Raw genomic sequence first — 25,206 nt, 5'->3', positions numbered from 1 at the left:
GGAGAGGGAACATCGCAAACGGCATTAACCCCCTTTATATTAGGGGACCCGTTACAGACGCACATTCCAAAGGGTCCTTTCCCGGCTTCAATAAGAGGACCATGTACGCCTCCATCATAGAGTTCGGGAGGGAGCCTTGCTCCAGACAGTGACTCAAAAGCGCATGAAGTCGGGGGGCCACCAGGTCCACATTAGCTTTGTAAAAGTCTGCTGGGAACCCGTCCGGGCCAGGAGCCTTGCCCGGGGGGAATGCAAAAATCGCTGACTGTACCTCCGCAAGCGTTATTTTGGTCTCCAAAAGGTCCCGGTCCTCATCGGAAAGTCTAGGAATAGGTAGATCACCCAAGAACGATAGCAATGCTGACTGGTCATAGGAAGGAATGGGGGAGTACAATGCGGAATAAAATTGAACAAACTCCTGCATGATAGCCCCGGGTTCACTAATCAGTCCCCCACCCTTCTCCCGAAGAACCGAGACACAGGTGAGGGAGCCACGATCAGCCACCAGCATTGCCAATAGTTTCCCATTTTTGTCGCCCTCCGCAAAGACCGTCTGGGCCTGTTTAATTGAGTCTGCACGGGATTGATTCGTGAAATGCAGCGAGAGCGTGCACCTCGCCTCCAACAGGGCCTCGTATGTTGCACCTGACGGAGAGTCCCCATGCGCCCTGGCTTCCTGATTTACATGTTGCAGTAAGTCATCCACCTCTTTCCCATCAGTCACCCTGGCCATTTTAATAGTCGAAATAAAGTGCCCCCGTGTCACCACTTTAAACGCATCCCATACCACACTGGGGTCAGCCGACTCAGCGTTTATAGACCAGTATGTTTGCATCTCTCCTGATACCTGGTCCTGGACCAAGTCATTTTGAATCCAGCCTGGGGAGAGCCTCCAACCCCCTCTCCTCCCCCCCGATGAAAATGTCAGGGTAACTTCAAGTGGATTATGATCTGTCAGTCCCCCCGCTTGGTAAGTCACCCCAGTTACATATTGCAGCAACAACTTGTTCCCAAACGCTAAATCAATTCTCGCCGCCGACTGATGAGTCGTCGACACATGCGAGTACCCTTTCTCCAGCGGATGCTTCCATCTCCACAGTTCCACCAGTTCCGCCACCGAGCACCAACCGAGTAGATCAGCCGAAACCCCCCTGTGTGGGTTGGTGGTATCCAAGGCCGCATCAAGAACGGCATTGAAATCCCCCAACCACAGCACAGGAAGGTGAGCATACGGTGCGAGCTTGGCCAGGAGATCATACAACACCCTGACCTGAAAAGCTGGCGGGACATACACATTAATTAATACCATTCGTTTGTAAAAGACATCCAGAACCACAGCCACAAATCTGCCTCCTGGGTCAGAGATAACTTGATGAATTTTATAAGAAACAGTTCTAGAAATCAAGATCGAAACGCCTCTAGCGAAGGTGGAGTACGTTGAGTGCAATGCCCTCTGTATCCAAGGTTTGCGCAGAGCTAAGACCCTGCTACCATCAAGATGGGTCTCCTGTAGGAGGATGATGTGTGGCTTGGACAGTTTAAGAAATTTAAACACAGCAGCCCTCTTTACCCGATGTCCCAGCCCTCGGACATTCCATGAAACAATTTTTACATCATCCGCCATGAAGCATGTTGACCATACATATATCAAGGCATCTGTCTAAAGGTAGGATAAGTGCATTCCAGACATAAAATACATAAAATTTGCATCGATACCTTCTAGGAAATTTCCCCAGTCGAGCTGTGACTTCCCAAAAACCCACCCCTGCCTGTATACCAGTAACAACCCCAACCAGCCCGGTATTTGGCTTTGTCCCTAACCCCATAAACACCACAAAGAGAACAGTTGTGGCCATGGCACCGCCATGCCGCAGTGATCGGTAGTCCTGCAGTACTAAAGTCAGTCCTCTTCCACTCCACATTAACGCTCCAACTCACATAAGAGCCATGTAGCAGGGTAAAATGGGCCTCCGTCCCAGCACACGAACAGGTACCACCCTTCCAAGTAGACCCGTTGGCAGGGGCATGATACACGGGCTACCCCCACCCCCTTCTCACATCCAAGGCAGGAGGGCCCACATCCCCCAGAATTTCCCCAAGGCAAAATAAGGAAGACGAGCTAGGCCAGTCCAGTCTTCAAAATAGCAAAAAAAGAAAAACGAAAATACAAATGTAAAAATGTAAAAATGCAAAAATGCAAAAATGCAACTGTGAGTATAGAATCCCCAGGAGCAAATTTCAACAGCATTTCCCCCCCACAGGTTCAAGAATCACAAAAGGAGCAGGCCAAGTGGTCTGAGACTGAGCGCCAAAAATTAAAAGGGGGGAAAAGAAAAGGGGAAAAATAAGGTACAGTCGGGTCGTGTTGGATGTGAGCACCTCAATAAAACACCGCCCTACACTCAGGAGGGACAGCGTCAGGACATAATAGCACCGAGGAAAAGCCTTCTCACCAACCGAAGAAAGACGCACTCACAGTTCCTTGTCCATCCAGTCACTGGCCTCCTCAGGATGTTCGAAGAACTTAACAGCCCCCTTGTGTTGCACCCGTAGCTTGCTGGGATAGAGCATACTGTACTTTATCTCTTTATCACGCAGTCGGCGGCGCACCTCGGTAAAAGATCTCCTCTTCTGTTGCGTGGCTGCAGAGAAATCCGGAAAGAGCATTATCTTATCATTACCATGGCGCAGCTCCGGGACCTTCCTGGCTCGGGTCAGGATCAGATCCCGGTCCCGGAAGTTCAAAAACCGGACCAGGAACGGCCGAGGGAAAGCTCCTGGCGGACGGTGACCCGTCGGGACTCTGTGCGCCCGTTCCACCACATATGTAGGCGGCACTTCATTAATAGACAGCAGTTGCTTAAAGAATTGTTCCGCAAAGTGTGCAGGCTGGTCACCTTCAGTGCCCTCCGGCAGCCCCACCACTCGGAGATTATTATGCCTTTGACGATCTTCAGCGTCTATAGCCTTATGTTGCAACACTTTGACCTGCTCCCTGAGCTCCGCTAGCTGAGCTCCATAACCGTGAGACGTGTCCTCCACCTCCGACACCCTCGATTCCACAGTGGTTAGGCGACCCCTTATCTTGTCCAGGTCATGTCTGATCAAATTACATTCAGAGGAGAGGTGGTCTATAAGGCCCACAAGTTCAGCTTTGCTTGCGCTGATGGCTTCTAATATGGGCCTGGTAATGGCATCAGTGTCCACCGCAGAGGCTGTAACTGACAAGGGCTCAGCTCCTTCCTTCTCCCTCGGTTGCGCCATCCCCCCTTCTGTATGCTCTGCACGCTGCGAGGTGGACGAAGAAGACAAGATGGCGGGGGCGGGGCTTAGCTCTGTGCTTCCCGCGGAGTGTGAATGGCGCTGGTCCCTGCGGGCTCTAGCTCCCTTTCGGGCGGCGGAAGATGGCATCCCCAGCTGCAGCTCACCTTTCCCCAGTGGATGCCGGTGTTCGGCGGCGGATAGCGGCTCAGAATCGGTCGGATTATGATCCGGAGGTGCGGAGCTGTGGAGACACGCTGCTGCCTCGATCACATCCGGCCGGAAGTAGGGTACTCACATTTAAAATTAGCAACAGTGCATTGTATACAAAGAGCAGCGAGCTCGGATGGTGAAAAATTCACTTCCGGTGTCCTGTTTCTAAGGCATATAGTCACTGTCACGTGACTTCTTCGCATCTCTGAAGAAGTCACGTGACAGTGACGATACGCGTATCTTTTGGGTAGTGTTTGGCCCATACGGTGGTTGCAGCACCATTGACCATTATTTATTCATATTCCATTGTAGCGCAGGAATAACCATTCTATTTAATCTATAACGCTTTGTCCTTGTCTCCCAATTGTGCCTCTGCATTGTCATCCTGTCATAAAGGCTTCTGATAGAGGCTCCAAGTAACCATTCTGACTTAGCTAACACAGACTTCCACTGTTGTCACTATCAAAAAACCTTGAGAAATACCACGCAGTGATGGAATGCATACACATAGACAGGAAGTGGCTATAACAGATGCTGCAGGAGATCAGCAGCACTAAGATGAAAACAAGTTATAACAACTACAGTATAATAAAAACATGGCAATTTTGATTTTGTATTTTGCAGATTGCTTCAGCAAACTAAATATCATTTAGTTATGAGTTACATTTGTTGTGCGTGTTAATATTTTCTTCTTACCCCAGCATTATGGCACTGTGTGTGTTCCAGTTCCTCTGAATGGTCACAGGGGAAGGTTTTACATTAGTGGATGTTCTCATTGCCTGCTTGCAACGTCGCATCAGCCATGGACTTTCAGGATTGTATATTTTCAGAACTGCCATTAAACATGCCATCCATTCATCTACCATGCAGAAATGTTCCCGTTCCTGGGTGAAGGCATAGCTGGGGAATGATAAATGGCAGCTTCAATGAACAAGAGGCCTGGATACATTATTAATGAAGGATTCTCTGCAGGGAGAATAGCAGAAGAAAGAGCGCAGTTAAACTATGCTCATAAACACTACACATCCTCTTTAAAGTGTAACTCCAGGCAACAGGTAAAGACAATCCATAAACTGCCACAGCTGTATCTGAAGTTGGATAAGTATCTTTTCACATCGGAAGACTGGTGCTATGCCATGACTGGATGAGGAGAGTGTGCATAAGAAGAGATTATTTAATGTAGGGGCTTAGAATGGGGTAGGTTGGTGTTAATATTTTTCAACACCAACAAAGAACTTCTTTAATTTGTCCCATTTTGTTAAATATTCGATTAAGTGTTTTATTATATGTAACACACTCCTAGGTAGGTGCTAGAAGAGATTATAGTTTTCGGGTCCTTCTGCTTATCAGGAAGGCCTCCAGGTAAATGTAGATACTTCCTGCCAACCAGGTAGTAGGGATACATTGACAGGGTCTCCACATGGTGCTCAGGTGCTGCTCATGTTGTCTGAATGTTTCACACTGGTCCAGTAGGATGGGGCATATTGGATGGTGGGAGGAAACCTGACAAATGAGAGCACAGGCATAGTTAAAGCCCTGGCTATTGGCAGACGAAAGTGCCTCAGTACACACTGAGTGACTGTATATATGCCAAGGGCACATGTGCGCAGGGCTTTGGCTGGAGAGCGGGCTGCCATGTATCCTCAGGTGGTTGACCTGAGAGCCTGAAATTGAGTAAAGCTGCAACCCACATATCCTGCAGAGCTGACTGAAAGGGTGACATGCCAGGAAGGATCTGTTTCTGCCTACAGTGAGTATGGATCTGTGTAATGGGGCCTGTTCTGTGAGGACTAGATCTTTACTCTAAAACACGTCAGGTGCAAGAATTATAGACTACATTTAAGTGATGGTAATAATGTTTTAGATAGGTCAAGCATGAAAACTGAAGGGTAGTTGGGACTTTAAATGAAGCAATTGTATAGTGGGGGTAAATTGTAAATAAATAATGTTTAATTCGACGCGTTTCGTGGATTTTTCCACTCGTCAGGAGCAGATGCACCAGAGATTCCTATAAGGTATATAAGATATATCAATGTTTAAAATAGAATTATACATGGTGTTATATGTCAATAGATGGCTCACCAAGCACACTCACCAACCCAAACAGCGCATGCCCAAGCACACACCCTCATTTTTAATATTACTACCCCACTACACAATCTATTACACAAATATCATTCATCTATTTATTCAATTATTTATTATTATTATTATTATTTTTTCTTTGTTACTTTACATATCATGGTAATTACCTTCTGTGAAGCTACACTGGGCTTACTATTAAAATAATTTACTTATAATATACTTTTGTTATGAACTATACACATATTTAGTATAATATTGTGTTCCCAGATATTCTTGCTCCACTGATCACATATCTTCACTTTTGGCTATATGGAAATGAACTGTCCACTTCACACATCTCCTGCTTGCCTGATGTTGCACCTCCACATGATGCCGCCTCAGCTCCCGTGGTGGGGTCTATATCCGTGGCCTACCCTGCGTCGGTCACCATGCGCTGCATGCGCTGTTTGGGTTGGTGAGTGTGCTTGGTGAGCCGTCTATTGACATATAACACCATGTATAATTCTATTTTAAACATTGATATATCTTATATACCTTATAGGAATCTCTGGTGCATCTGCTCCTGATGAGTGGAAAAATCCACGAAACGCGTCGAGCTACACTTGATGACACAGTTGTATTCCATATGGATTGATCCCTATCCAGTTACTATTAATACTCTATGATATTGTTTTTATACTAGCTAATGGACCTACATATACCATGTGGGTGCAGATGCCAGTCTTAGGTCTGTCGCTGTGGCATTTGTGTGCCATAGTATTTATATTATTTTTTTTATTTATTTATTTATTTATTTACTTTACTTTGATCATGTGTCGCTATGATTGTACTATTCTACTCATCATGTTTATGCCTTATGCGCACTATGTATATATATGAAATGAATAAATACTCTTTATGTTTTTAGATTAATGTCATCAATTAAACATTATTTATTTACAATTTACCTCCACTATACAGTTGCTTCATTTAAAGTCCCAACTACCCTTCAATTTTCATTCATTATCAGGATGGAAGCACCACGATGTGCTTCATTTAAAGTCCCAAATTCCCCTCTTGTTCACATAATTTAGGGATGAAAGCAACTGTATAATTGGGACTGGCAGTGTTCCCCTGCTGTCCTTGTGTGCGAGGTCTGCCCTTATTTACAGGGTATTTCTTGTTAAGCTTTATACATTTATGATACTCATTTATACTGTTCCTTTATATTTACATTAATACAAGTTGGTTGTGTACATGGTATATATATTTATTACAGACAGTATTAATGACGCTGGCCCAGTGTTCCTACATGTATGGCCCCTTTTAGACATCTAATACACGCTCTCCACCTGACCAGTGATATGCCCTGTGTGGTTGATTTGGTGCAGGGGTTTGGCTGTGTTTTTCTCTCCCATCGCGGAAGCTGCGATGCGATCAGTGGGTCCTCCCTCTCCTCCCCTTACATTCCCTATGTTCGGGAGATCTAAGCGGACACCTCTCCTCGCATCGGCGCCACGCTCATCATGCTATCAGCGTGGCGGCGGGTATGCCGCGTGTGTGACGCCTGGGATGACATCATGACGCCGGCGCCCAGCTGTAACACCTTGTGTTCCCACGGAGGAGTTTCAGTGCCGGTTACTGAGTGGCCACTCAGCCAAGGAGTGGTCTCGTCCCCCCCTATTGGTTCACTGTGTGGAGTTGGCGGCATATATATACATCACCCACTCGGAGCTGGCTATCTATCTGACCGGTCTCTGTTTGGGGGTTACCGCACACCTGCTGTATCCATCTGCCGGTGGTGCTCTGGTGCAACACTATGGTATGTTTCTCCTTTCTTTTTGGTGGTTTTGTCTTTAGTTCTATGGTTCATCCTTTGACTTTCTTGCTTCTCTCTATGATATTGTTTTTATACTAGCTAATGGACCTACATATACCATGTGGGTGCACATGCCAGTCTTAGGTCTGTCGCTGTGACATTTGTGTGCCATAGTATTTATATTAATTTTTTTATTTATTTATCTATTTACTTTACTTTGATCATGTGTCGCTATGATTGTACTATTCTACTCATCATGTTTATGCCTTATGCGCACTATGTATATACCGTATATACTCGAGTATAGGCCGACCCGAATATAAGCCGAGGCCCCCAATTTACCCCCAAAAAACTGGAAAACTTATTGACTCGTGTATAAGCCGAGGGTGAGACATGGCTGTCCATCCCTGTGTGTCCGTCCATCCCTGTGTGTGTGTCCGTCCATCCATCCCTGTGTGTGTGTCCATCCATCCATCCATCCATCCCTGTGTGTGTGTGTGTGTGTGTGTGTGTGTATTCATCCATCCATCCATCCCTGTGTGTGTGTGTGTGTGTGTGTGTGTGTATTCATCCATCCATCCATCCCTGTGTGTGTGTGTGTGTGTATCCATCCATCCATCCATCCATCCCTGTGTGTGTGTGTGTGTGTGTGTGTGTGTGTGTGTGTGTGTGTGTGTGTGTGTGTGTGTGTGTCCGTGCAGCCGTGTGTGTGTGTCCAGCCTACCTGTGTCCCAAGCCTCCGTCCCGAGCCGCCGTCGTCCCGAGCCTCCTCCGTCCCGTGCCGTGCCTCCTCTGTCCCGTGCCTCCTCCGTCCCGTGCCGTGCCGATGGATCGCCGCTCCAGGATCGCCGCTCTTCTCGGCGGCCATTCTACAATTCAAAAGCCGCGCCTCCGCCTCCGCCTGTGATAGGCGGAACACTCAATTTCCCAGCAGCCTGTGTTCCGCCTATCACGGACATCCTCTCATACTCGTCCGTAGTATGAGAATGAGCGGATGTCCGTGATAGGCGGAACACTGACTGCTGGGAAATTCAGTGTTCCGCCTATCACAGGCGGAGGCGGAGAAGGAGGCGCGGCTTTTGAATTTTAATGTCCGCCGTCTGTCTGCTCGATACGCTGATCGAGCAGTCAGACAGCGGTGACTCGAGTATAAGCCGAGGGGGCACTTTCAGCCTCAAAAAAGAGGCTGAAAATCTCGGCTTATACTCGAGTATATACGGTATATGAAATGAATAAATACTCTTTATGTTTTTAGATTAATGTCATCAATTAAACATTTTTTATTTACAATTTACCTCCACTATACAATTGCTTCATTTAAAGTCCCAACTACCCTTCAGTTTTCATTCATTATCGGGATGGAAGCACCACGATGTGCTTCATTTAAAGTCCCAAATTCCCCTCTTGTTCAGATAGGTCAAGCATTCCCTGCTTTTATGCTTTCTACATATTTTGTTAAATAAATACTTTTGAAACCTTTAAACACATTTTTTTCAATATATCATGCCTTAAAAGTCCACCACAAGGGGAATCCTTTCTTTTTTCTTTAGATTGGTACAATGGGTAACTATAGAAATTGCCATAACTAAACTTCAACTTTAAACCAAGGTGCACAAACAACTGTCCATTTTTGAGGTAGTAGCTCTTTACTTCTTTCCTTGCATTTCTAGATTCCACAATCTTGTGTGTGGGGCCTACTTGCCTTACCTTCTATGCGGAGCACGCTCATCAATGCCTGGGACAAGGTAGTTTCCTGACTTAGACACGAGCCTTCTCTGTGTGCAGTAAAAATAAGGAGTTTCTCTGAAAATTACTGTTCCCTGTCACTATACATTGTAACATATATGTTGCATTAGGAGGCACGTGCTGAGCCTGCGCCCTCTCCACCTGTCCAGTGTACCTTTATTACCTCGCTCCCAGTAACAGAATGGGGTCCCACTGTGCACATAGCCATTGGATACCAACTGCTAGGGACAGAGACAGACAATGACCCCCACGCTACCTGAGGACCTGTCACCTTACCAGGTACCATGCCTAATGACTGGTTGCTTGGTGTCTTTAACTTGTACTTGGTTACTCTTAGCAACTACACTCCTCTTCTCTTTGCCTTTCCAAGTTAGCCCTTTAGCAATGGTGTTACTTCATATCCCTTAGTGCTTTACAGACCCTAGTTCTTTTGACATGTCAGAACCAACATGCACCCCTTTGAATAACTTCAGACTAGGTTCGTAACAGTCAATGTAACTTTACTGAACAGGTTGCAGCATAACAGTTCAATATGAACAACATCCTTCTCCCTAAACAAACTACTGTAGTGTGGCTGCTCAGGCATACCTCCATGAAGTGAGAGTCCATCTTGGCATTTTCCATGGTTGGATGTCTCTTAATATCCCAGTGTCTTTAGTGGACTGAAAGGCACACCAGTCCCAGTACCTTTAACCGCTAGCGGGAACAGAACCACCCAACCAGGGAAAAGGGCTCAAAAGGCTCCAGGACCTCAGCTTTCCCTCTTTTTTGCACATGTGGTCTGGCAAGGACCATAAAGTCCAGGAACTGAGCTTACAACAGTAAGCCCCTTCCCCCAGCCTGGTCCAGCTGCTAACGCACTAAAACCACATAGTTCTGGTGGAACAAGTGAACAGGTTTATATTGCAGGGGGTCAACAAAGTGTCAACTTTCAGAGCTATAACTTGAGTCAATATAATTATTATAACATCCATTCTCAACCAGAAGTTACAAGATTTCTTTGAGATAATGAAGCCAGTGCCACTTCAAAGAGCCAATGGCCCAACACTAATAATGTCTTTTGGTGTTTCTAAAGCCGCATACACACGGGCGGACTGTCTGGCCAACTAAGTCCGTCAGACAATCCGACAGACAGTCCGTCCTACTTTTGAATGAACGGACTTGACCACACACGATGAACAGACAGTCCGTTGAAAGCTTGCGCGATGACGTGTACAGCACGTACGACAGGACTAGAAATACGACGTCCAATACACTGCAATGCAACCTTCGGCCGTGTAAATCCTTTCTGAGCATGCGCCATACTTAGTCCGTCCAACTTGCCTACTCACGAGCGGACTGTCCGCTGAAACCAAAGTTGGACGGACAATATTACGGAAATTCCGAAAGACTTAGTCCGCCAGACAGTCCGCTGAAAAAGTCCGCTGAAGCCCACACACGAGCGGACTGTCCGCTGAAATGTGTTTCAGCGGACTAAGTTGGACAGACAGTCCGCCCGTGTGTACACGGCCTAAGGCTGGACTTCTTACCACCATTGTAAGTGGGGCATTCTTCCCACTGATTACCAATGAACTGTTTTTAGAAGGGCTTCCCCTAAACCTAAAAAATATTTCATGGACTCCTCTGGGTTAAAAAGATTGAGAAAGGCTATACAGTATTATAATATATATTGCACTGGGCACTTTACAGAGAAGAAAAGGTACAGGCAGGCATATCTAATGTTTATTAAGGCTTAACATTTACTTTTCAATCATATGGGTCCTGTAAGCATGAAAAAGTACTTAAAATCCAACTTATAGCTGGTAGAAGTTAGGATAAATGTCATATTTTTTTATCATTATCTGTGTGCCTGTTGAGAAGATTTCTCTCCAATAGGGACATAGACAAAAGCAAAAAAAAAAAAAAAAAAAAAAACATTTTTAGTAGAGTGAGATTAAGTTTTTATCACTATGTGTCACTATGTGTACCTCCCTGTTCCAGTGACAACCACTCTTGACAGAAAGTGAAAAACTCCTCAATGGAGTCATGTACTGAAAAAAAAAATATAGGACAAATATGCAATCTCTTTTATCCAAACTAAAAATGAATAATCAAAATCCCCGGTGTTAGGCTTTAAAGTAACATTCAAATCAGCTGGCAATGCCCCCACTGCGCCAATCAATAACCAGTGACCCCTAACAGTGAACAGTCTTACTGAAAAACATACAAAGGAATTTATAATACAAAAAACACTGTGCTATCTAAATGTAAAAAGCAGCTAACACACTAAAATTGATATTTTTAGTTCAAACAATGTAAACAGTGTAAAAGTGTAAAAGTGTAGCGCTGACAGAGCAGAAACTATGTGTTCAAATAAATGACCAGATATATCACACCACTGTGTGAACTCATATGATTCAAATAACATATGTTGTGCTAGTTAACAAAAATTGTTATTACACCACTTCTGTGCAAACGTGTATTCACATATATGCAAAGAATATACATAAAGAAAAGACAAACAAATAATGCATGCGAAAAATCAATCCAGTCCTTATTTTAAAAAGAATTCCAGTCCCACACGTGGCTCGGAAAAGATAATAAAGCTGAGCCCTCCGAATCCTCAGGGTTATAACATGCAAACACCCGTGTGCCAATCCCACCACCTTAGCAGATGCAGGCTTATTGAATGTATATGACCCAAATAACGTCTATTCCAAGGGTCAGACACACTTTTTAGGAAGACTGCAGAACAATCAAACCCACGGACGCCAGAGCGATAAACTTTGAGGACACCTGCCACTGAGATTCTAATGGCTTTGGCCCCCAGTTGTTCCTCTGGCCTGATGTTCCGCCCCCTGACCCAAGGCTTATATCCCTTCTGGTGTTAGTTGACTCCACTCTTCAGAACAAGCCCCTACGTCATAGGGTCTCCTCGACAGAGCATCAACAACCTGGTTCCCGACCTCTGGACGGTACTTTAAACTGAATTCTAATAGGGCAGTCAACAACCTGTGCCCAGTGGCATCCAACTTGGCGGTGGTAAGAATATATGTGAGCAGTTGTTATCGGTGTTGACTACAAAGTCTGCGAGTGAGTAGGATAGTTCTCAGCAGGTGCAAGACTTTGGCTCACATAAGCAAAAGGCCACAGGTGTCCATCGTGCTTCGGATGAAGTATCAGGCCCTGAAACAAGAGGCGTAAGAAGTGTTCTAACAAGATTGGTATTGGTTCCTATGATCGGGGAACTATTCTTGGCTCCTGGGGGGCGAGGCCTTACCACAGCTAGTATGTCAAACTTCTCTGTTTTTCCAGCCAACATGGTCTTTGGGTTTTGTTTTCCTCTCAGTTGAGCTCCAGAGGGCTGGTATGCACCGACTCTCCGCAACAGGGTGACTGAGGTCGATGGGAGCTGATTGTCTGGTCACTCAGAAACAGCTGTGAGGGACCTCTGCAACAGTTTAGGTTTCTGTTGTGATTCCTTACGTCTTTGGCATTTGAGTTAACTGCTGTAGGTGGGCACCCAGTTGGCTCCTTTATCGGGGGCCCTCTGAGGTTTCCTGACAGCTGTTTGGAACAGCCTGACATACTCTAGTGGACTTGAGCAGTTGCTCCAGTAATGACCCACTCCTCCACAGTTAAGACAGACCACTTGACACATAGACTTCTCTGTAGGAACGACTGTAGCATTCGAAATCTGTTTGGACTCGGAGACATTCTCATTAGCTGAAGGGTTGATCCTGGCTGATAGCAGAATCATCACCTCCATTATTTGCGATACCGGGGTTTTCAAAAGCTCTATCTCTGGGTCATCACTAGTTGCACTAATCACTCTGACCTCAGCAGCAGGTTCTGGTTTCAGGTTTCTCTTTTGTTTACCCTCCAACAGAGGTCCTTCTTATCGCACTGTGCGGATTAATTCAGGGTACTTCAAAATTCCACCATCTCTTCAAGTTTTCAATTGGATCATAATAAGATCTAAGTTCCGAGCCCCCTTTAAAACCTGCTGTGCCCAGACCCTGTCAACTGACCTGGGATCTATACCTTTCTTTGGCGGTATCTGGTGCAGTATCTTGTTAAGGCGTCTCATATATTCAGACAGTTTCTAACCCTCATCTTGGTATGTATGCTCAAAGGGGCCAAGGCCTTTTCTATTCTCCCAAACATGTCTTGCAAGATATCTAAGTAATCGTGAGCAGAACAGTCCTGTTTTCTAAGTTTCAGGTTGTGAACAGCTTCTGAGGCTGGTCCCCTCAAACTTTATGATTCTCTGCTTTGTCCCACTCATTTAAGGCTTGCATGGCTTGATGCAACCATTCCCCAAAACTCTCTTCACTGACAGGAACTGGCTGTTTTCCAGAAAAGGTTCCCAGCTTTTGGTATTCAGACCCAGTGTATATTGGACATCTCTTCTGACATTTTTCCCCAAACTTCCAAGGCGTCAATGAATTTGGGCCCTAACATGGCTACAGGTGCCGGTAAGGTAGCTTCTTCCGATGAGGCTACTTGGTTTTAACTCTCTGGGCTCACATCGACAGGATCCACCTTGATGCTTTCAAATGTGTTGTCTTGGTGGTTTGCTAGCAGAACAGGATATCCCGGACAAGTTTCCCCACATTTAGCTCCACACCGAAGGAGCCGCTGGTTGAATTTTGGGTTCTCTGTTCTGCGTCTCGACTCCAAGAACAACCTCAGCCCCCTGGTACACCTGATCGAATAAAAATACTGCAATCGCAATTTACAACACAAATGAGAAATAGCTTTTGCTTGGCTGTGGGATATGGCAATAAATACACACACACCTGTTTATTGGTAAATACGCTTAATCTATTCATTGACTATTATAGCGTAAGTAATCGGGTACATTAAAATACACACTAGGTTTTGAGTTCACACAAACGAATAGACAGAGTTATAGTACTCCTTTAAATTGGGCAGCAGATAGAGCTTCAAGGTAGTTACAACTAGGGGCACGTCTTAGTCCCTTTCATTGGAGCTTGTTGGCGCACGTTGCAGCCATCAGTAAGGCCTGTAGGCAGTATTAGAGCTATGGTGTTACTGGTTAATTAGCTCCTAGTGACTTTATTCTCTAGCAGTGGCAGCAAGTATTGGGCGCAAGGCCTGCTCATCAGTTCTGGTAACACTGATTTCGTTGCCCCTCCGATCAGGCATCAACTCGCTTAGGTTGCTTAGGGTGACTCTGGCAGGCAGCACGGCAAAGACAGCATCCCGGGAGTGGCTCTGTCTCTCCACGATCCGGTTCCAGAACTGCTTCCCCACACTGTAGTAGCTTCCAATGATGCCTCGTCCTCTCTCTGCCCTGGCCCTGATAACTCGCTGCATACTCAGGAGTTTCCCCAAATGGCTGTGGATTTCTGCCAACTCAGGCTCTGTCTTTCTCTGGCTGACAATCTTGGGCACATTTGTTCTCTCCTCACTGTTTCTGCACTGTCATGTCAGAGCCTTTTCTTTTCCTGGGCTCCTAGACTCTCTCTACCTCTGAAAACACCTCAGCTGGAAGCGGCAGTGGTAGGTTCTATGGATGCTCCCAATGCTCTTTTATTTAGGGGCCATAGGGCACCATACCAGTTGACTGCTTCAATGTGCATTACTATTCGAGCTTGGGAGGCTGGTCTTAGATATAAGCATTATCATACGGGTGTGATTTCTCTGTGGAAATTTATAGTCTACGGTGTTGGGAGGTGTATGGGCATGATGTAAGAAGAACCTCCATGCTTGTAAGGAGGCTTGGATGGTAGGGGCGGTGGAGTGGAGAGCCCAAGGTTTCCAGACATCACTCACGAGTAGCGCCACTAGATCCGGTATTGGGGCTATGTGTTTTTCGAACTCAACCCAAAGCGGTACATCTACAGTCTTAAACCAGTGTTGGAGTTGGTCCAGTCTAGTCGACCATAAGTAATCAGGAACGTCAATTAGTCCCACTCCACCTACTTGGCTGTGAGGGGTCAGGTTTTTAGGAGAGCAACAAGCTTTTTTCCCGTTCCACAAGAATTTTCACAGAGTGGTAGACAAAGTCTTAAGGAAATGGGTCGGGAAAGGTAAAGGTATGGATCTGAACATATACAGTATGAGAGGGAGAACCATCATCTTACACGCCAATCTACCCATCCATGACAATTCAGTCTTGGCTATGCATTTAAGTGTTTCGTCTATCTTTAGGAGCAGTGGTTTAATGTTGGTAGAGACCAGAGTTTTCATGGATTTGGTGATTATAATATCTAAGTAGGGTATGCCATCATCCTTCCATTTATATGGGAGGGCATTTTGAAGCTGGAGTCTGGTACGCTTGTCAATTCCTAAGTCTAAAATCAAGGATTTAGCGAACTTAACTTTGTAGTACGAGATCTCTCCAAAGTTTTTCAAGGTTTCATGAACTAAGGGAAGAGACCGGGATGGGTTTGTTAGCATCAGGACAACGTCATCTGCGAATAAGTTGATAACGTGACTACGGGATCCTAACGTGTGTCCAGAGATATTGACCTGGGATCTAATGGCCTCTGCCAGGGGTTCAATCATAAGATTAAAAATAGTTGGGGATAACGGACAGCCGTGGCGGGTGCCATTAGAGATATAAAAGGGTGTGAAGAGCATACCAGCGGTCAAGACTTGGGCAGATGGATTGGAATACAAAGCCAACATTGCGTTGGAGATAAGACCGCGGAAGCCAAATCTCTGGAGAACTTCTTTCATGTAGCACCATTCCACTCTATCAAACGCCTTCTCTGCGTCTATGGAGAGCAGCAGAGAAGGCGTTTTAGATATATTGGCATAATGAACAATATTGACAATGCGTCTTGTTGCATCAGAAGTTTGTCTCCCCCTTATGAAGCCCATCTGGTCGCTCTTGATTAAAGATGGCATAAACTCCGCTAGTCTAAGGGCAATAAGTTTGGCGTAAATCTTTATATCCGTGTTCAGGAGGGAGATACGTCTAAAAATGGGGTCCTTACCAGGTTTGGGTATGGTGGTCACGTAGGCTTTTAACATCTCATGAGGAAATGATGTTGAGTCTGCTGCTTGTGTGAACATTTTTTGGAGACATGGGGAGAGGATAGTGGAGAACGTTTTGAAATACTCATTGTTTAGTCCATCAGGGCCGGAGGATTTCCCCATGAGGAAGTGAGGTGATAATGAATGCTATCTCATGAATCGTGAAGGGTGAGTTCAACAATTCAAGCTGTGTTTCAGAGAGCATAGGGAGACCTAAATCTTTGAGTAAATGCCGTATCTTAGGAATAGTGGGTTGAGTAGTGTGAGGGTCCGTATTAAGGTTATAGAGCTCACTGTAGTATTGTGCAAATTGGTTCGCGATATCCTGAGGATTAATAATTTTGTGGTGAGATGTAGGATGTATCAAATGGGAAATTCTAGTTTTAGTGCGTATTGCTCTGATCCTATTGGCAAGGTATTTACCTGCTCTGTTTGCACTGGCGTAGGTACGCAGCTGCAAACGACGAAGGTAAAAATCATAATTCTGGGCCAAATGGTCTCTCAATTTTTCCCTAAGCGCAGATAGTTGATTGGTCAGCTGGTGAGAGAGTGATGATTGAGAGCTTCTAGGTTGTGGATGTCGGATGTTATGGAGTCTATGGTTGCTGTATATCTCTTTTTTGCTCTAGCGCCTAGCTGGATAAGGATACCTCTGATAAATGCTTTATGAGCATTCCAGAGCGTAAAAGGACTCTCTACTGAGTGTTCATTTTGTTGAAAGTATGTTTGTAGGTTTTGAGAGATCAGTTCCCTAGTATCTAGGTCTTGTAGCAATCTAACATTGCAGCGCCAGATGGGTGAAGAGGGGGAGACACCCTTCTCATGAATAGAAAGTGATATGGCAGCGTGGTCCGACCACGTAATGTCATAAATCTTAGAGGATGATATATTTTGTAGAGTCCATTTATCCGTTAAAAATGTCTATTCTTGAGTAAGAACCATGCCTATGGGAGAAGAAGGTAAAGTCTTTCTTGTTGCCATGCGTACATCTCCACGCGTTGTAAAATCCCTCCATTTGGAGGATCCTGTTAAGGTATGTTTTGCTACTACGGGTGACATTAGAAGTGTCTAGTTGTGGATCGACAATTAGGTTGAAATCGCCATCAATAATGAGACTACCATATTGGATAGATTGCACTTTACGGAGCAGTCTGTTCAGAAATCTGACCTGTCGGGTGTTAGGGGCATATATGGATACAATGGTATATGGTTTAGAGTTGATATCACCTTGTACAATTATGTAGCGACCGTTGTCGGCTATGATGGAGTTGTTGAGGTGGAAGGAGACAGTGTCACGGAAGGCGAGGAGAACACCACCGCTTTTTTGTTCGGAGTGGGTGCTATGAACACATGTGGGTAATTCCTATGTGCGCATTTGGGATGATTGTCTTTTTGGAAATGGGTTTCCTGCACACATAGGATATCTGCCCTTAGTGTCTGGGCTTCGGACCACAACGAGTGGCGTTTAACAGGGTGGTTGAGACCTTTGGCATTAATGGAAACAAATGTAATAGTAATTTTTCAGGTAGGAGAAGGCTTGTAAGCGTACTCACTGTGTTCTCTGAGGATTGCCAGGGTCAACTTAACTCCATGAGGTCGGCATATAACGTACTGCCAGGGTAGCCGGATATGCAGCAGGCAAGAGGTGATTTTCCATAATGTGCAAGTCCGGTGCTATGAAAACATAAGGTGTAACCACAAAAGTAAACAAAAACAAACATAATAATAAAAATAGAATCTTGAAAGCGATCCAGATGCAGACAGAGCTGCATATATGACATATGTCAGGGGTAAGAACAAGGGAAAGATGGAGAGCCCTTGTGTCCGAGGAGAGAACTGAATGGTTAACGGTGTATGATCATGTATTTCCATCGGTGGCATTTTTGAGGACCCGTCTGTGTGAAACCACTTGCCACTCATCTGGAATTGAGCGGAGTTGTGTGGCGGGTGGTTCCAGAGGGCTTTGCTGTGGTAGTATGCCCCATTGTCGCAAGAGTGCAATACCTTCAGCTAGAGTGGAGATTGTGTGCGTGGTACCATCGTGTAAGATGGACAACTTTGCTGGGTAACGCCACGTGTGAGGCACATTGTGATTGCGCAAGTCCTTTGTGATGGTCACCAGGTTTCGGCGCAATTGAAGGGTATGCCTCGACAGGTTCGGGAGGAGGATTAGTTCTGCATATTGAGAGAGGTTGTTGCCTCGTGTACGAAACGCATCCATAATTTGTTCTTTGATATGATAGTAATGCATCTTAAGCAAAACATCCCGAAGGGCGCCTTCAGGAAGGAATGCTGGCTTAGGGATCCTATGAATCCTATCAATGGTCAGGTCTTGAGGGGATAACGTAGGGATAATGGTGGAGAATAGCGTGTGTACATACTGCAGCAATTGGTTTGGAGGTATGGCCTCAGGGACACCTCTGATCTTAATGTTGCACCTCCTAGAGCGGTCCTCGAGGTCTGCTACCTTACTTTTCAGCCATGCTATTTCCTCACCATGGGACTTGTGGGCCTCCACTAGAGCATTGAAAGAGGTAGTGCATTCCCCCATGCTGCGTTCCACTTGATCCACTTGGTTGCCCAGAGCCAAAACTTCTCTATGGCATTTAGTGACTTCCACAGTGAGGTCAGCTTGTATTGAGGCTTTGAGGGATAGCAACATCTCCTTAAGGACCGTATCCGAGACCGGTCGGTCGGAGGTGGGGTAGGCCGCAATCGGGTCGGAGGCCGGCGGTTGTGGAGTAAGGTCTATAGGAGCGGATCCGCTTACCTCCATGTCGCGATCCGCTCGGTTTACGTCCGGAGAAGAGATCCTCTGCCTTTGCTTGGCCGGGCTTCTTGTCGTTGGGCTAGCAGTCACCGAGGAGGATCCGCTAAGGGAAGTAGCCCGGAGATGTTGTTGTTGTGAGGCCTTCTCCGGGTGCTCAGTCTCGCGTGATCCGGCGCCATTTTGTACAGACCCGCGTGCTCCGAAGAAGTTTGGAAGTTTCCGCGGCGTCTGTGAGTTCTTCTTATTTTTGGGCATATTTAGTGGAATGCGGTGGTGTCTGCGCTATGTCGCCGATAAATTTATGCAGGTGTATGTCACCGATGGAGTTGCGAAAGGGTGGTTCTCTCCGGTGGCCGAGCGGAGCTCTCAGCTCAGGCATCCATCTTGGAGCTTGGTCGCCACGCCCCCCCTTGACTAAATATAATATTAAATCACTTTCCCAAGTGATTACTGATTGGAAATTATCTACTTTTTCTACACTTACTTTGATTTTTAACATACCAAGTTCCCATCTATTTAGATACTTCCAGCTTCTTCATACTTTTCATGCACAGTTTCCACAGGATAGTTTAATGATTAGACAATCCACTTTAGAATCAGTGCTTAGGTCTGAGTGTCTGGATAACTCACTTCGAGATTGTATTCTCATTTCACATAAATCTCTATTTTGTCATTAGAGGATCTTAGAGCTAGGTGGGTGCGAGATATACCAGATTTAAATATGGAGGATTAGAGAAGTGTGTGGGATTTCCCTTTGTGATCCTTGAGAAACCGCATGATCCAAGATAAATTGGTACATAGAGCATATATCACGCCACACAGACTTAAAAAGATAAATCATGTGTGCTCTTCTGAGTGTTGGCGGTGTGAAGCAATTCAAGGAGATTTTACACACAATTTCTGGTCTTGTCCATATATAGGTGGAAGTGGTGGATCTTTTGAAATCTATCACTTCTGCTCCTTTGCCGGTTTCAATGTCTGTTTGCTTGCTGGGTCTGGTAGAGGCTATTCTTTATACAGTGTCTAAATGAGAGTTTGCTAATATAACATTATTCTACACAAGAAAAGCCATTGCGTTGCTTTGGAAGAAACCTATCCTCCTACGGTCCTATACTGGAAACAATTGATAAATAATAATCTCCCATTGTATAGGGATACTTACACAAATAGGGGTTATCTAAATAAGCATTATAAAGTGTGGGCAAAGTGGCTGGACAAACCGTATACAGCATCTAATGCCCAGGGGGGGGCCATTAATTATAATCTGGGTGTTTCCATATAAGGAAATGCTTGGGGTCACTGGGGATAGAAGGAATTCATGTTTATTTTCTTTTACCCTTTTTCTTTTCAGGCTTGGTTTGATATTTAAGTGGACAAATGGGATTGTTTTGATTTCAGCCTTGATAAAATATTTTTTTGTTAATTAAGGCTTCATGCACACGAGACGCAGATGCAAACGCTGCTGGACACATGTTGAAACCGGCGTTTAGAAACGCGTGTTTTGCCGCGATTTTTACCGCGATTTAGCAGCGTTTTACCGCGTTTTACCGCGTTTGCGTCTAGAAGCGTTTAGTTAAGCTAACATCATAGACCCTCCCCAGCTCAAAAAAACAGTATTATTAACTATTTCAGCAATTTTGTGAGACCAGAGTGAGTAGCAGCAGCTGTGAGAGCTGCAGTGTACTTGTATTTAGCATGTCACTTGCCACGGCACCTGCTACAAGTTGTGGATTGTCCACTTGCCACGTCACTTGCCACGTCATCTGCCACAAGTTGTGGATTGTCCAACTGCCACATCACCTGCCACAAGTTGTGGATTGTCCACTTGCCACGTGACTTGCCACATCACCTGCCACGTCACTTGCCACGTCACCTGCCACAAGTTTTGGATTGTCCACTTGCCACGTCACTTGCCACGTCACTTGCCACAAGTTGGGGATTGTCCACTTGCCACATCACCTGCCACGTCACCTGCCACAAGTTGTGGATTGTCCACTTGCCACGTCACTTGCCACATCACCTGCCACGTCACTTGCCACGAGATGTGGATTATCCACTTTCCACGTCATCTGCCATGCCACCTGCCACAAGCTGTGGATTGTCCACTTGCCACGTCACCAGCCACATCACCTGCCACAAGTTGTGGATTGTCCACTTGCTACGTCACTTGCCACATCACCTGCCACGTCACTTGCCACATCACCTGCCACAAGTTGTGGATTGTCTACTTGCCACGTCACTTGCCACATCACCTGCCACGTCACTTGCCACGTCACCTGCCACAAGTTGTGGATTGTCCACTTGCCACGTCACCTGCCACGTCACCTGCCACAAGTTGTGGATTGTCCACTTGCCACGTCACTTGCCACGTCACCTGCCACAAGTTGGGGATTGTCCACATCACCTGCCACGTCACTTGCCACATCACCTGCCACAAGTTGTGGATTGTCCACTTGCCACGTCACTTGCCACATCACCTGCCACGTCACTTGCCACAAGATGTGGATTGTCCACTTTCCATGTCACCTGCCATGCCACCTGCCACAAGTTGTGGATTTTCCACTTGCCACGTCACCAGCCACATCACCTGTCACAAGTTGTGGATTGTCCACTTGCCACATCACTTGCCACCTGCCATGTCACTTGCCACATGCTGTGGATTGTCCACTTGCCACACCACTTGCCACGTCACCTGCCACGTCACTTGCCACGTCACCTGCCACAAGTTTTGGATTGTCCACTTGCCACGTCACTTGCCACGTCAGCTGCCACGTCACTTGCCACAAGATGTGGATTGTCCACTTGTCACATCACCTGCCACATCACTTGCCACATCACCTGCCACGTCACCTGCCACAAGTTGTGGATTGTCCACTTGCCACGTCACTTGCCACATCACCTGCCACGTCACTTGCCACAAGATGTGGATTGTCCACTTTCCACGTCATCTGCCATGCCACCTGCCACAAGCTGTGGATTGTCCACTTGCCACGTCACCAGCCACATCACCTGCCACAAGTTGTGGATTGTCCACTTGCCACGTCACTTGCCACATCACCTGCCACGTCACTTGCCACATCACCTGCCACAAGTGGTGGATTGTCTACTTGCCACGTCACTTGCCACATCACCTGCCACGTCACTTGCCACAAGATGTGGATTGTCCACTTTCCACGTCACCTGCCATGCCACCTGCCACAAGTTGTGGATTGTCCACTTGCCACGTCACCAGCCACATCACCTGCCACAAGTTGTGGATTGTCCACTTGCCACACCACTTTCCACGTCACCTGCCACGTCACCTGCCACAAGATGTGGATTGTCCACTTGCCACGTCACCAGCCACATCACCTGCCACAAGTTGTGGATTGTCCACTTGCCACATCACTTTCCACGTCACCTGCCATGTCACCTGCCACAAGTTGTGGATTGTCCACTTGCCACGTCCCTTGCCACGTCCCCTGCCACGTCACCTGCCACAAGTGGATTGTCCACTTGCCACATCACTTGCCACATCACCTGCCACAAGTTGTGGATTGTCCACTTGCCACGTCACCTGACACAAGTTGTGGATTGTCCACTCGCCACGTCACTTGCCACATCCCCTGCCACAAGTGGATTGTCCACTTGCCACGTCACTTGCCACGTCCCCTGCCACAAGTGGATTGTCCACTTGCCACGTCACTTGCCACGTCACCTGCCACAAGTTATGGATTGTCCACTTGCCACGTCACATGCCAGTCACCTGCCGCGTCACCTGCCAGGTCACTTGCCATGTCACCTGCCACAAGTTGTGGATTGTCCACTTTCCACGTCACTTGCCACTTCACCTGCCACGTCACTTGCCACAAGTTGTGGATTGTCCACTTGCCACATCACTTGCCACCTGCCATGTCACTTGCCACAAGTTGTGGATTGTCCACTTGCCACGTCACTTGCCACCTGCCATGTCACTTGACACAAGTTGTGGATTGTCCACTTGCAATTGCAATTGTTTAAAATATTTTTCTAATGGTTTTTCATCATTTGCAATCATTTTTGAGATTTTTAATGTTAAAAAAGGTCACCTTTAAAAACGCATATAAACGCAAACGCGGCTAAACGTGGTAGCGGCGTTTTGCCGCGTTTTACCGCGTTTTGCCGCGTTTTGCGTCTGAAACGTGGAAATTTTTGCTTCTGAACGCATTTTTTTGCTTCTGGAAAAACGAGATTAAACGCAACTGCATAAAAACGGAAAAAAACGAGACTGTGTGCATGGACACATAGGATAACATTGAATGAGTTCAGGGGCAGTTGAAAAAACTGTCCAACTGCATCTGAACGCGCGTTTAACTGCGTCTCGTGTGCATGAGGCCTAATACATCTTCTCCGTTTTCTATTTTGAAATAATAGTTGTTATATTGGATTTTGAAACATATTAATATATTTTAGGTTCAGTGTGTATGATGTCTTGTGTTTTGTTTTGTTTGTTTGTTATTAAGAAATGTAATATAAAGATTTAAAAAAAAAGTTAACCTGTGGCATGCTCCTATTGGTGTTAGGGGATCAGCTGCACCACAGCACAATGTGGAAAAGCCAGTTTGTGCTATCCCTAGCTTTACCATTGTAAGGCCTAGTACAGTGGTCATCAACCCTGTCCTCAGGGCCCACTAACAGGCCAGGTTTTATGTATTACCTTAGGGTGATGCAGACTAGAATACTGCAATCACTGAGCAGCAAATTATATCACCTGTAATGTATTTCAGTTATCGTGCAAACCTGGCCTGTTAGTGGGCCCTGAGGGCAGGGTTGATGACCACTGGCCTAGTACACATGGTTTGATTGTCCGTCTGTCAAATGCACCGTACTAAGAATCCAAAAATCTGCAGAAATCTTGTCTTAAGACTTTTCCCTTGTGATTTTTGTACTGTGTGTACAAGGCCTTAAAATCTTTTAGCCTGCCACACAAACCTTGATCTAAGCTCATCCAACCAGCATTCTGGGACTGGTAGTGCGCTCAACAGCTATGGGTCTGCAATTTTATTTTACTCACTGGCAAGATAAAGTAAACATCACCTACCCCACACCTTAATTTTACACAACTGCTCCTAATCTATCTGTATATTTGTATGCTGGAGTTCCTGTTTCAGCATGAAAGGGGTCGTTATGAAAAATGAGGCATAAGAATGTGAAGTATGAGGAAGGTCGGGTTGGCACAATGCCCACAAGGTTTGACAACTAAATACTAATGGCAGTACAAACTAGTTTCTCAGGCAAAGCTGTTGCTGTGTTTTGTTGTCAGTGACTGCAGAAGGCCCCATGGCAGTGGAACACGGTGGGAATTACCTTAACTGTTGGAAAACGTTTTTCACTGTGCAAATCTTGGATTGACCATTGTAATGGATCTTCTTATGTGACACTGCTCTCAACCTTTTTTCAGCAATATGCTGCCACATGCCACTTTATATGCCCTGAAAATGTCCTCACCAAAGGCTCTAGTCGAAGAGAAAAAGAAACGGTTGCACACCCAGAGGTACCAATCACCTTTTATCGATCACTGTAGTGACATCAAAGACACCAACATAGAGTCACATTTACGCGTTTCACACATACATCCTGTGCTTAATGATTAAGCACAGGATGCACGTGTGAAATGCGTCTACGTGACTTTATGTTGGTGTCTTTGGTGTCACTGATCGATAAAAGGCGATTAGTACCTCCTGGATGTGCAGCCGTTTCTTTTTCTCTACAAGTTTACCATGGAGGTGGGCCGGGGCTGGCAATCTGAGAAAGGTTCCATTCAGACTTAATATATGCACCTGGAGCAGCGGTTCTTTCTCTCTGGACAAAGGCTCCAGTCACCATGCCTTACCAATCTATCTGCTCTATGGATGTGAATTCTGCACAATGCAGTGCTACTAAACCTTCCATTAGCATCAAAACATGCCTTGAATACTGGTGAGGCAGCAGCAGATGATTTATAAAAGCAGAAAAGACAGTGACAATGATGTTATATTACTGCACCAAAAATTCCTATGTTAAGTAGATGGCAATAGCTGACATTTACGAAATCTAGAGAAAAAAATATTCAACGTGCATCCAGCGTTGATAAGATCCACAAATGTTTTTTGTACATTGGGAAATATTAATGGCAGTGGAGGTGACATCTGGTCCTGCTTCAGATGCAGTTTGTTAATATTTCAGTTCTTTGCTTTAAAGCTGTGCAATAAAGCTGACCCCTATCTCATGCATCCCCCCTACGGTGAGGTGACATTACAGATGATGTAACCAAGTGCCATGGTGCATGCAGAAGCATAACTACATATTGGGATTTAGGTACTAAAGGCAAATATGCTGGTCATTT

The sequence above is a fragment of the Lithobates pipiens genome, unplaced genomic scaffold, assembly GCF_037356315.1.
Source record: "Lithobates pipiens isolate NorthernLeopardFrog02 unplaced genomic scaffold, aLitPip1_a1.2 Scaffold_27, whole genome shotgun sequence".
In the NCBI taxonomy this organism is placed as follows: Eukaryota; Metazoa; Chordata; class Amphibia; order Anura; family Ranidae; genus Lithobates; species Lithobates pipiens.
Note: the sequence above shows the minus strand (reverse complement) of the source record.